Raw genomic sequence first — 14236 nt, 5'->3', positions numbered from 1 at the left:
GATACTTAGAAGCAAAATGATTGAGAACCCCTGTAGTAGAGTATTCAATCATATTTCAGTCTATGAAGAACTGTGTTCTATCACAGTGCATACATACAGTATATTAGGAGGCTTCCAACACTACATTTTATTGTGTGGTTCTGTTTATACTAACATAATCTACAAGTTCGTCTTATTTTAATGTATTTGGCAGTTCCATGCCCATCAGTTCCATGCCTGTTACACTATATTGAAGAGTTGTGTCTTTATTGCCGAGCATTGGAGTGGTTTGCACCCATTCGTCTGGATTGGAGAATTCCATCCAGATTGCATGATATTGGAATGTACCATCCTATTTCAGTCAGTTTGAGAGTCCCGCCCTTAATAAAGTCTATAGGTGATTCCCATTCTTTTCTTTCCTTATAAGCAGTCCTAGGACGTTCCATAATTATTACAATCCATTGATAAGCTCCATCCTTATTACAGTATTGGTTTGTTCCATCCTTATTGCAGCCCATTGGATATGATTATCTTTATTACAGTCTATTGATGAGTTCCATCCTAATTACAGCCCAGTGAGTTTATCCCTATTACAGTCTATTGATGAGTTCTATCCTAATTACAGCCCAGTGAGTTTATCCCTATTACAGTCTATTGATGAGTTCCATCCTAATTACAGCTCAATGGTGAGTTTATCCTTATTACAGTCTATTGATGAGTTCCATCCTAATTACAGCTCAATGGTGAGTTTATCCTTATTATAGTCTGTTGATGAGTTCCATCCTAATTACAGCTCAATGGTGAGTTTATCCTTATTACAGTCTATTGATGAGTTCCATCCTAATTACAGCCCAGTGAGTTTATCCCTATTACAGTCTATTGATGAGTTCCATCCTAATTACAGCTCAATGGTGAGTTTATCCTTATTACAGTCTGTTGATGAGTTTCATCCTAATTACAGCCTAGTTTTTTTGAAATTTAGAGTACCCAATTATCTTCCAATTAAGGGACAATTTAGCGTGGCCAAATCACCTACCCTGCACATCTTTTTGGGTTCTGGGGGTGAGATCCATGCAGACACGGGGAGACTGTGCAAACTCCACACAGAAGTGACCCGGGGCCGGGTCCTTGGTGCCATGAGGCAGCAGTGCTAATCACTGCACCATCGTGCTGCCCTACAGCCCAGTTTTGAGTTTATCCTTACTGCAACCTATTGATGAGTTCCATCCTTATTACAGCCTAGTGATGCATTTATCCTTATTACAGTCTATTGATGAGTTCCATCCTTATTACAGCCTAGTGATGCGTTTATCCTTATTACAGTCTATTGATGAGTTCCATCCTTATTACAGCCTAGTGATGCGTTTATCCTTATTACAGTCTATTGATGAGTTCCATCCTTATTACAGCCTAGTGATGCGTTTATCCTTATTACAGATTATTGATGAATTTCATCCTAATTACAGCCTAGTGATGCGTTTATCCTTATTACAGTCTATTGATGAATTTCATCCTATTTACAGCCCAGTGATGAATTTCTCACATATTTTGACGTTGTTCAGTCCTGTTGCAATGTATAAGTAGTACAATCATACCGCATACACCAGGAGTAATACAGTGTTGTTATGCAACAATAAATTGACAGTCCAAATCCGCAACAACTACCATCTAGAAGGACAATAGCGGCAGATACCTGGAAACCCCACGCCACTGGAAGTATCTCTCCAAGTCACTAACTTCCCCGAATTAGAAATAGATCGCTGGTCCTTCACTGTTGATGGGTCAAAATCCTGGAACTCCCTCCCTAATAGCATTGTGGGTGTACCTACACCTCAGGCACTGCAGAGGTTCAAGAAGGCAACTCACCACCACCTTCTGAAGGGCAACTAGGGATGGACAACAAATGCTGACCTAGCCCATATCCCGTAAATGAATTTTTAAAAATGTTTGCGATTTCTGCAGCTTGTGAGAAGCCCCCAAAGTATTCAAGAACTGCCACTAATCCTCCATTTATAATGTGAGATCCACACATTAAAGGGGCAGAATGGTGACAGCAAAATCTATAAGCAGCCATTAGTACTGTGATTGTCAAAGGCAGGGTACTGTGGTGCATATACAACTGACATCTGTTTACTGCAGCCAGCACCAAACGCAATCTCAATCATGGGCGGCAGGGTAGCACTGTTGCTTCATAGCTCCAGGGTCTCAGGTTCAATTCCCGGCTTGGGTCACTGTCTGTGCGGAGTCTGCACGTTTTCCCCGTGCCTGCGTGGGTTTCCTCCGGGTGCTCCGGTTTCCTCCCACAAGTCCCGAAAGACGTGCTGTTAGGTGAATTGGATATTCTGAATTCTCCCTCTGAGTACCCGAACAGGCGCCGGAATGTGGCGACTAGGGGCTTTTTATAGTGACTTCATTGCAGTGTTAATGTAAGCTTACTTGTGACAATAAAGATTATTAAAATTAAATTAAATGTTTTATTACAATCCTAGACTGGCACATGACTGATTCAGGTTGCATGTTTATAGCAAGCTGTTCTGTTTAAAGCATTATGTTCATTATCCGCTGCCCTAACCCAATCTACATCAACCATTGCACCACCTGTCAAATGGCTAAATTGCTGTGTACTGTTCACACTATTTGTCAGTAATGTTCTTTACAGTAATGAATTATGTCCATATGCTATCACATCTGGAAGTAGATTAGTTAGATAAAACTGTGAATATTTTTACAATCTAGGAATTTTAATTCTCTCGCCATCTTTTTAGCACACTGGTCAATACGCATGTTCATTAGCCCACTTAAAGTAATGAATAATGAATTAGCAGAGACAGAAAGCGAACTGGAATCCTCCAACTAATGCACTAATAAGCGCACCTGAAAGATTAAACCCAGCATAGACCAGGGGTTCCACTCATTCACAGATTCCCTAAGCCTTACTTTCTGACTTACCTCATTTCTCCACCTTGGACGTACTCGACACCATGAAATGAAAATGAAATGAAAATCGCTTATTGTCACAAGTAGGCTTCAAATGAAGTTACTGTGAAAAGCCCCTAGTCGCCACATTCCGGCGCCTGTTTGGGGACGCTGGTACGGGAATTGAACCTGTGTTGCTGGCCTGCCTTGGTCTGCTTGAAAAGCCAGCTATTTAGCCCTGTGCTAAACCAGCCCATCGGTCACAACATACATTCCAGGATGGTCAGTAAAGGAAAAAACACTTGTTCGACGAATCAAATTTCATTTTTTATTTATTTGAGGATATAATCCAGGCTTACATGCCAGTATGGTACTGTGGGTGTGCTTCATTGTAAGGGATGCTGTCATTCCCAAGGCCCCAGCTCTTCAGGTAGCCATACAAGACCCCATGGTGGTGTATGAAAATGAGGGACATTGAGTTAACTTGCTATCCTAGACAATATTCTCCCCTCAACTGTGAAGCTCAGACTTTCCTCTATAAACTTAGTACAATATCATTTTTCAAACTCATTCCCAGTAAAAGCCAAAAGTAAGAACACAGAAAGACAAAGAGCAAGCTTCATTTCAAACCAAGTATTTTTATTCTATTCAGGTAGAAACATGGAGAAATTCTACACATCTGCAGTCACTGCCACATTACTGAGAGCAGCTCAATGGCCACTTTACACTCTAGAACCCTCAGAAAAACACAACACTGGAAAATATTCGACATATACTGCTGTACAATGAGATCTGATTGCATATGCTTATTATTGCATTAACAGTCTTCAGAACAGTACGTGCTTGCTACACAATGTTAGGGCAGACGTCTGACGCCAACTTTGACATTAATGGCATGTGCTGTTGTATCAAGGCAACAGGCTAGGTTAGTGTGGATATTAAATCTGCTCATTACCTATCAAGCACGTATATATATTGAGATGCCAACGGGGCGACTAACAGTCATTATTATTCTCACACGTTGCATATGGCAGTGTGTGGAACAAACCTGGTGCAAAACAATTACTTGCTCAAGATGCACCAGTCAGGATTAACACCACATACCAATTGGACTTTTGCCACTTTCACCAGCAAAGGCCCCCTGATAGCATTCAGTTCATGTAGTTGCATTTAGTAATTCCAAATCATTGGGATGAATGCTATACAAACCCTCATCAACACTCGCCCTACAGATGTTTGCGACACATGACATCCTAACCAGAAAGAAGTTGATCAGAGTTAGTTCCTGGGTGGGATTGTGATTTGATTAATAGAATGTCCCTTCAGTAACTCCCATAGACTCAGGAGTTTATGAGTCCTCCAGTCCCAGACAGGGATGTAGAAAGGAAGAAGAAAAAGGAATGAGATTCTGCGATCTAGATCTGTGTTAGCAGGATTAGCATCACACACACTTTACCAAAGTGAAAATTCCTTCAACCAATTTGAACTCTGTAGACCAGCATAACCACATCCAATATCAAAGTGCAAGTTATTTTGTGTTGAAGGTGTGGGAGGTAAGTATTGAATGGAATATTTGCCCAGTTCAGAGAGCCATTTTCAACATCAAGAACTCCAAGCCAAGTACACCATGTGTTTAAATAGGAAATAAATCTCCTTCTACAACGTTCCATTAAACACTTCCAGGACAGGTACAGGGCAGTTGTATTACCCTGTGGCAGAATTGATAAAGGCAGCAGGATAATGGATGCCTTAAGTCCTGTGATTCCAGACTCAGGTTAAAGTGGACATTTTCAGCAGGCCCAGCACTTTCTGTGGAAAGAGGAACAAGTTACCTTTTCAGGTCTGTGACCTTTCATTGGAACCGAAAGGTGAAGTTTCCACAGATGTTGCCAGGTCTGCTTAATATTTCCACTATTTAATGTTTTTATCTCAGATTTCCAGGATCCATGGAGTTTTGCTTTTTAATGGTTACAATGGGTTTGTTGAACAAAAAGAGAGAACTCTGTTGGACTTTCACTGGTAAAAGTAACACAGCAGGAGGTTGAGAGAAACTGGTGTTACACCACAAGCAAGGAGGTTACCTCCATCCGATGGTTTCTCAGACCCCTGTAGAAGAGTCAGTGCTGGGAAGGTTAGGGGCTGGTTTAGCGCAGGGCTAAATCGCTGGCTTTGAGAGCAGAGCAAGGCAGGCCAGCAGCACGGTTCAATTCCAGTACCAGCCTCCCCGAACAGGCGCCGGAATGTGGTTTTTCACAGTAACTTAATTTGAAGCCTACTTGTGACAATAAGCGATTTTCAAGGTTATACTATTCCAAAGCAATATTGACAGAACTGCCCAATAATCAAATGAGTTCCCACTTATTGACAGCTAATATTTAATTTATTTTCACTGCTTGCCAAAATGAGATTGAGGTATGTACATATCACAAACTGAGGTAAAGGAGCATTATATATGTAGATCTACAACAGCTCTACTCCTAAAATTATTGCATAACATACACATGTAATTTTTAAAGGACCACTGTCCTTAGCAGCAGCACTAATAGTTATAGGCTTTTCTACACAAAGTGCTCTATTTAAAATTCTCTATTCACTCTGTCAGTTTTGCAGGCCAATCAAAGGACAGTGCTGTTTATGCAAAAGTCTGTCATAATTTATCCACAAGGGTTGGTGTGACACCAAGGGCGGGATTCTCCCAACCCTGGTCCGGGCCAGAGAATTCCCGCAAACAGGCCACGCCGCCCCGACGCCAGCACGCCATTCTCCACAGAGCGGCCTGTGGGGGGGGGTGGGGGGGGGGGGGGGGGGGGGGGGCCTCTGTGGCTGTGGGCCTCCTTTCCTAAGCGCCGGCCCCTGTAGCCCTGCGCCATGTAACGTCGGGGCCGGCACGTTGAAGGAAGCCACTGTGCATGCGCACGCTGGCGCTGGTGCCACTGCGCATGTCCTCGTTGGCGTCGGTAAAACTGCGAATGCGCAGATCCCGCAGTGCACAGTTCGCACCGGGATGGGCAGCTAGAGCGGGGCAAACCATTCCAGCGCCGTGCTGGCCCCCTGTAGGGGCCAGAATTCGTCATGGGAGTAGCCCGTTCGACGGCGTTTACGACAGCGTGGACACTCTGCCGCACGATTGGAGAATCCCGCCCCAAATTCCGTAGGATGAATCAAACCAGCAGGTCACTCAACCTCCAACACGGGAACATGTGAATAGGTAACCAAACCACAGTAATTCTTGCAACACCTCCCCCTCCTTTAAGATATGTTTCCAACATCATACTTGTAATAATATGAATGATTTAATATATTTTAAATTTACAATTTCTACAGCACAATTAAAAGACATACTAACTTTGTTATAAAGATGGTTTAATATTCCGGAGATTGAAGCACATTAAACTTTATATGCTATTAAGCAACCAGTCTATACAGAGGCCTAAACACATACTGCTGGACAGTCAGGCTTGACCCTTTGCCTGAATCTCATCATATGATCATTATCAGGCCAGATATTTCTGTTTATTACAGCAGTGTGCCTCCCAGGAAAAATTTACAGCTGTGAGATTATGTGGAGCCCTCAACAGTGATGCTTTCTCTGCAATGATGCTCAGTGCTCCTACTAACTCAGGAATTCACAGAAAGCTCAGAAATAAAAACAGCTTTTGGACTTAGCCATTTCTTGTTTTATTTTCCATGCCTGAGAGCGTCAACTCTCAATGGTATCCAGCTCCTAGAGGGCGAACACCAACCACTACCACATCCAAATGGCCATTCTTATTACATGAACCGCGATAACATCGATTGGTAAGTTATTCAACTACAGAGGAATGGGCATCACAGTCGAGCCAGTCAATGCTGGAACAGTCAGGAGCCGGGACCCTTGCCAATCTTTCTATCTTGGGGCACTGAGGCAAAACAGCCTGTCGTTCCTGAGATCAGATAACTCAGCACAGATCAGGAATTGAACTTGGATAATTCCTTCTTAGTTTGATGTAGATATCTCGGAGATTATCCGATAAAGTTTCAGAAAGGACCTTGCTGATAGGCACTTATATACTGAGCATTGTTAATATTGTGGTCCTTTGGTCACACGAGTCCCAATTTGAAAGTCTATCACTACCAAATGATGTTAATATCTTAATGTCATATATGATTGGTGCCAAGTGTTATTAATTCGCGCTGTTATTAACTGAGTGTCACTCAGAGTATCAGACATATTAGGACTGCTACAATGTAGGGGAAATTTCACAATTCCTATTCTTGACCTTGGGTTTAGAGGGAGCACATATTGGATATTAGGATGGGATAGATTTTTCGTACATTCCTTTTAATGAGCAGAAAATAGGAACTGTTGATCTTCTGTGTCCAAATTCCTGACACACTCCAATGTGCAAAAAAGCTCCATGTCACAAGAGCAATTTTGTAAAATTTATACTTGTGGGGAAAATGAGCCACAGCGCCCAATTCACCTGAATCCAAGAAATGCTTCTCACATATTCCTCAATTAATCACTTCAAATCAATGCCACTGCCAGTAACGGATCGGTATTTCAACCCAATGTTAAGTAGTTCAAAACATTTGCTTGGCTTTAGAAAGGCACAACATATGTGCAGTGCAAATGCCGACATGCACTAATTCCATGCTGTTAACTTCAGCATGTTTCTATTTACTGCTGGGGTTTTCACATTCCAAATGGTCACAGTAAGAAGGTTTCACAGGCCCACTGTTACACATTACTGAAATTGCAGGGATGAGTGTTAATAATGCTTATAATTACTTGCAGATATTAAATATCAAGTACCAGTAACAGAGAGTGTTATTAATCACGCTATTAATGAGCTGCGAATTACTAATAACACTGAAATGAACCCTACAGGATTGAAATGAAATAGTGTAATCCATCTGACTAATTCCATTATGAAAGTTTTACCTTTCTCTTGGTCAACAGAGCTCTGTCCATCCTTTCCTCATTCCATCCTTCATCCCATTGCCAGTTCCATCTCTACTCATTCTTCTGCCCTTGTGCTAATCCCATTCCCCCAATACCACAATAGGACCCTGGTACGCAATGCTTTTCCCACTCCCCTTTATGATGTCCTGAAGTGTATCATAGTGAATAAGCAGGTGGGGAAGGAAATTGAAATGTTAATTGCTCTGTTCCCCCAGTTAAGCAATAGCAATAGAGTAATAGCGGGGGCGGGGGCGGGGGAGCGGATTGTGGCTTGGATTGAGTTTAGCATGTGAGTGACGTATCTTCCTGAGTGAACATTTTATTTGATTCACTTTCTAAATGTCTTTCCTTTGGGAATGTGGAGAAGGTGTGTTCATACATTAACAGTGTTGTACCCATAGATAGACTGTTCACCAGTGACTAGCAAAAACATTGGGCGCGATTCTCCCAAAACGGGAGAAATCGTAAGGCTGGCGTCAAACCCGGGCGGGTTTTACGGCAGCGCGCCCCTTCCCGACCGGGAACCGATTCTGGTCCCCGGTCGGGGTTAGCAGCCCGACGCCGTAAGCTCTGGCATCACGGGCTTAACGAATTTCGTTAAGCCCGCTTGCCGGAGTTAGCGCCGGCTGACGCGTCATATGACGCCAGCCGCGCACGCGCGGATTGGAAGACTCCAACCCGCGCATGCGCGGATGACGTCATCGCGTATTTGCGCGAAACCCGCGCATGCGCGGGCCGGGATGCCCCTCAGCCGCCCCGCGAATGGATACTGCGGGGCGGCGGAAGGAGAAATAGTGCGCGGGCATCGGGCCCACTGCCCGCGATCGGTGCCCACCGATCGCGGGCCCATGGCACCCTTGGCACGGCCGTGGTACTGCCGTGCCAATCGGTGCCATGGTTATAAAAAGCGAGTTGTTCCCGCCGTTTTTACGAACGGCCAGACCAGGTGTGTTTGCCGTTCGTAAAAACAGCGTAAAGGGCTGGGACTTCAGCCCATCTATCAGCTGTGAATCGTGCCGGCCATAAAAAAATGGCGGCAGCGATTCGTGTCGGGAGTTGGGGGGGGGGGGGAGAATAGCGGGAGGGCGGGTAAAATGTCGGGAAGGCCCTCCCGCTATTCTCCGACCCGTCGTGGGGGGCGCAGAATCGCGCCCATTACTTCTCTTTTCAGGGAGTGACAGGGGAGGGTCGGTAAGCTGCCAACAAGTCTGCTTATTCTATAGATGTAGTGGTGTCAATTTTCAATTGTTTCATTCTGGAGTCAAGAGGCAAAATAGTGGACTTGAAGGCCAACAATGTTATTGGGAAAAGGCTGGTATTGATAAAAGCCATGAAGCTATCACATCGGCAGATGTGGCCCATTTGATAAAATTCCCCCCTCGGAGTCACAACATTCCAGTTTCAAGTCCAATTCCAGGCTTGAACACAAAAATCAAGGCAGCACTGAGGGAATGCTGCATTGTCAGAGGGTCGGTACTGAGGGAGTGCTGCATTGTCAGAGGGTCAGCACTGAGGGAGTGCTGCATTGACAGAGGGTCAGTACTGAGGGAGTGCCGCACTGTCAGAGGGTCAGTACTGAGGGAGTGCTGCATTGACAGAGGGTCAGTACTGAGGGAGTGCTGCATTGTCAGAGGGTCAGCACTGAGGGAGTGCTGCATTGTCAGAGGGTCAGCACTGAGGGAGTGCTGCATTGACAGAGGGTCAGTACTGAGGGAGTGCTGCATTGTCAGAGGGTCAGCACTGAGGGAGTGCTGCATTGACAGAGGGTCAGTACTGAGGGAGTGCTGCATTGTCAGAGGGTCAGCACTGAGGGAGTGCTGCATTGACAGAGGGTCAGTACTGAGGGAGTGCTGTATTGTCAGAGGGTCAGTACTGAGGGAGTGCTGCATTGTCAGAGGGTCAGCACTGAGGGAGTGCTGCATTGTCAGAGGGTCAGCACTGAGGGAGTGCTGCATTGACAGAGTGCTCTTTTTGAATTGGACATAAATCTAAAGCCTGATCTGCCTCCTTGGGCGATTGTAAAAGATCCCGTGGCACCATTTCAAAGCAGAGCAAGGGAGTTGTTCTTGGTATCCTGACCAATATTTATTCCTTAATCAATATCACAAACAAAACCAGACTGTTTGGTCATGAGTACATTGCTGTTTGCGGAAGCGTGCTGTGCTCAATTGGCTGCTGCATTTCCTACATTACAAAAGTGACCACTTCAAAAATACTTCGCTGAGTGTAAAGCATTTTCAGACGTTCAGTGGTTGTGAAAGGTACTCTATAAATGCAAGTCTTTCTTTCACACACAAAGTTCATTTTAAGATGACTCTTTCAAGGTCATGTACTAATCTCCAGAAGAGGAATAATTTTAAAAATAAATTTAGAGTGCCCAATTCTTTTTTCCAATTAAGGGGCAATTTAGCTAGGCCAATCACCCTACCCTGCACATCTTTTTGCGCTTTGGGGGTGAGACCCATGCAGACACAAGGAGAATGTGCAAACTCCACACGGACAGTGACCTGGGGCCAGGATCGAACCTGGGTCTTTGGTGCCGTGAGGCAGCAGTGCTAACCACTGCACCACTGAGCCGCCCTCAGAGGAATCATGGCAAACCATCCATTGGAGGTGGGTTAGAGGAAAGGTAAAGTAAAGAACACTAAATCCACCATAAACTGTTAACAACTAGGGTGAAAACTCCTCATAATACACTGGGGTAAAATTCTTGTTCTATTCCAGCAAAGTCTCATTCAAAGGAAGATGTTTGTACTTGTCAGTGAGACCAGAACTAGAGCCTGTTGGCTCTCTTAAGAGGGATCAATCTGGTCAGTTATGATAGCTGTGCTATACTTCCACGTTTTGACCAATCACAGGTGTGTCGTGCTTCCCTGTGATCCCACCAGCAATAATAATTGGCTAAAATAACTTCCAAAGAATACAGCATGAATGACCATCTACGTAGATCACCACCCCTGCAGAGTGGGACTATCACCTATGTTCATGCAGAATGCATGGTTGACTCTATTCGACCAATATTACCTGGGTAGAGTGTGTCCCAGACAAATAGCATCCTAGTAGTGTGCGAGATGTAGCATAAATGCAGCACAGTTGCTAGGTCCAAACCTAGTAAACTTGCAATTTTCTCTTCCTCTCAGACCATTGAAGAAGATATGAAACCAGCGAAGATCTTGATATCTGTTCTAAAGGCAACTAATTCCAGCTGCCAGATACACAAGAATTGGAGAGCCAGTGGCTGGCAAAACAAATGAAAGTGAGATGGAGGATGAAAGCCCAAAAAGGTCACTAATGAGAAGGCACCATCAGTCATCCAAAGAAAGCTATGGATTGTACAGTAAAAGCTTTAAAGAAGCCATGAGACCCAAGACAGTTGCAGGTGACACCAAGCGCAATGCGATATACCACAATATTGGTCTGTTCAGACTATATCAAAGTAAATACATCAGGGGCAGCACGGTGGCTCAGTGGTTAGCATTGCTGCCTCACGACGCTGAGGTCCCAGGTTCGATCCCAGCTCTGGGTCACTGTCCGTGTGGAGTTTGCACATTCTCTCTGTGTTTGCATGGGTTTCGCCCCCACAACCCAAAAGCTGTGCTGGGTAGGTGGATTGGCGAGGCTAAATTGCCCCTTAATTGGAAAAAATGAATTGGGTACTCTAAATTTATTTTTAAAAATGTAAATACAGCAAACTAAACCTTTTAAAACTGCACCAGATGCAATAGAATGTTCTATGCCACTTGATTGCCTGCTATTACATCAAATACAAATGCAGTGAGCTGCCCATATATAAAGGTGGTTTGCTTGCAAAGACATGTGAACAAAAATGTCCAAATCAAGGGGGATTCAGCCAGCATGAAAGACGTCAACAAACTGCATTACTAACGCAAATTGCCTTGAAAAAAATCTGGTAAAAATAAAATTTGTTGGAGGAGGCAATCACTCTCTTGGTTGAACTAGAACAGCATTGCCAAGGGAGCAGTGACATAAATAAGAAAATCAGTGCTATACAAAAATCCCAAACCAGTAAATAGATTTTGAACAAATGTTGGATTTTTCCAACAGGCTGAGCCATCAGATGCAGATACAGATACAACCTAAATTGCACATCATGTTCAAGTAATAAACCCACCAAAAGGGATCTAGATGACCCAACTGACACAAACTGAGGAATCACTCAGTGACAAGGAGGACAATGTGGGGCGCTGAGCTTAAACTTAATCAAGACCATTACAGAGATGGTGCTAGGTAGTATAAAACAAAACCTTGTCAGAACAAACCCGGTGTAAGAAAGATGAGCAGCTAAAAAGGCCACATAAAAATGGTTCTGACGTTATACCAAAAAGACAGAAGAAGTTGGCCCATCAGGCTTTCCAACCACATCAAAATGTCCTCTTATGTGCAAATGGTAAAATTCTTGGTAGTGTGGATGAGCAGAGGGATCTCGGTGTCCATGTACATAGATCCCTGAAAGTTGCCACCCAGGTTGATAGGGTTGTGAAGAAGGCCTATGGTGTGTTGGCCTTTATTGGTAGAGGGATTGAGTTCCGGAGCCATGAGGTCATGTTGCAGTTGTACAAAACTCTAGTACGGCCGCATTTGGAGTATTGCGTACAGTTCTGGTCGCCTCATTATAGGAAGGACGTGGAAGCCTTGGAACGGGTGCAGAGGAGATTTACCAGGATGTTGCCTGGTATGGAGGGAAAATCTTATGAGGAAAGGCTGATGGACTTGAGGTTGTTTTCGTTAGAGAGAAGAAGGTTAAGAGGTGACTTAATAGAGGCATACAAAATGATCAGAGGGTTAGATAGGGTGGACAGCGAGAGCCTTCTCCCGCGGATGGAGGTGGCTAGCACGAGGGGACATAGCCTTAAATTGAGGGGTAATAGATATAGGACAGAGGTCAGAGGTGGGTTTTTTACGCAAAGAGTGGTGAGGCCGTGGAATGCCCTACCTGCAACAGTAGTGAACTCGCCAACATTGAGGGCATTTAAAAATTTATTGGATAAGCATATGGATGATAAGGGCATAGTGTAGGTTAGATGGCCTTTAGTTTTTTTCCATGTCGGTGCAACATTGAGGGCCGAAGGGCCTGTACTGCGCTGTATCGTTCTATGTTCTATGTTATCAAACAGGAATTGGAAAATTGCTTTCCAACAAAGCGAAGTATAAACAATAGGACAACAATCAAGAGATCCTTATTTACATAGTTCACAAGGACCAAAACAAACTGATGGCAGAAATAAAAATGATATTGGAACAGCGCTGAAAGGCATAAAGTACCTGAGTGCAGCTGGAATGACTGGTATATGTTGTTAGCAACTTCCTCAACTTAGAAAACAAAACCACATTCCCTAGATTCCATGGGTGCGATTGAATGGCCAAGCTCTGCCCAAAAAGCAGTGCGCCATGGCATAACGTGACCGATAGAAGTCAGGAGACCCCGCACCCGGGATCTACCTGGTTCGCAATGCCTCGCGAGATCTAACTCGATCTCATGAGCCGTTGCAATGTAAATCCTGCCTATTGTGGACGGGATCACTTTTTGGAAAACCTGCCTATTAGAGCGAGACAGCTAGTCAAACTTTAATATGCAGTTACCGAGGCATTGGGATCTATCCTCTTCGCCTCGGAGACCTCTGGCGAGCGCTTTTCCGTACTGGTCTCCTTAAATGGGGATCAGATGGAAAGGCACTCGTGGGGGTCTCCCAGGGGATTGGAGGCCCCCAGGTGTATGTCCAGGTGCCATGGTACCCAGGTTGGCACAGCCAAGTTGGCATTTTTCACTCGGGAACTCCTCTCATTGTGATTTGGAGCTTGGGGGAAGGATCAGGGAGTCGCTTCGGGAGCTCCAGAGATTGGGATGCCATTTAAAAATTACGTCTTGAACTCTCAGTGCACTGAAGAGTTCCGGCAATCGGAAAACAGGGCTATGTGCAGCCTTGGCTGCGTGTTCCCCATTGAGGCCCGCTATCTGAGTGCTGTTCAATAGCGTTGTGTTTCTCGGCGCTGCGAGCGCCAGGAAACACGTGGCTAAAGGTGCTCGCTGAAGGAATTTGTTCCCATTTAGTTAAATCGCACCCCATAGCACAGTCATTTTCAAAATCAGAGTCGAGAGGGTTGAGGGGCCATCGGTCGCAGCGTTCCTGATCGCGGGAAGAACTGCCCAATGGAAAATACCGGTCTTGACCAGCTTTCAGAATGCCGGCCGGCCGACGCATGTGTGCCCCCTCAGCAGGGCACAGACCCGGAGCCCAGTGAAGCAGACCACCTCCTCCTGACCTCAGTGCACTGACCCAGGAGCAGATTCTCTTTAAAAAAAATCAATGGCATCTTCTCTCCAGAAGTGGCAGCAGAGAGCAGGTCATGCGCCCCAGACACTGACGTCACATGCTC

The sequence above is a fragment of the Scyliorhinus canicula genome, chromosome 15 (assembly GCF_902713615.1).
Source record: "Scyliorhinus canicula chromosome 15, sScyCan1.1, whole genome shotgun sequence".
NCBI classification, from domain to species: Eukaryota; Metazoa; Chordata; class Chondrichthyes; order Carcharhiniformes; family Scyliorhinidae; genus Scyliorhinus; species Scyliorhinus canicula.
Note: the sequence above shows the minus strand (reverse complement) of the source record.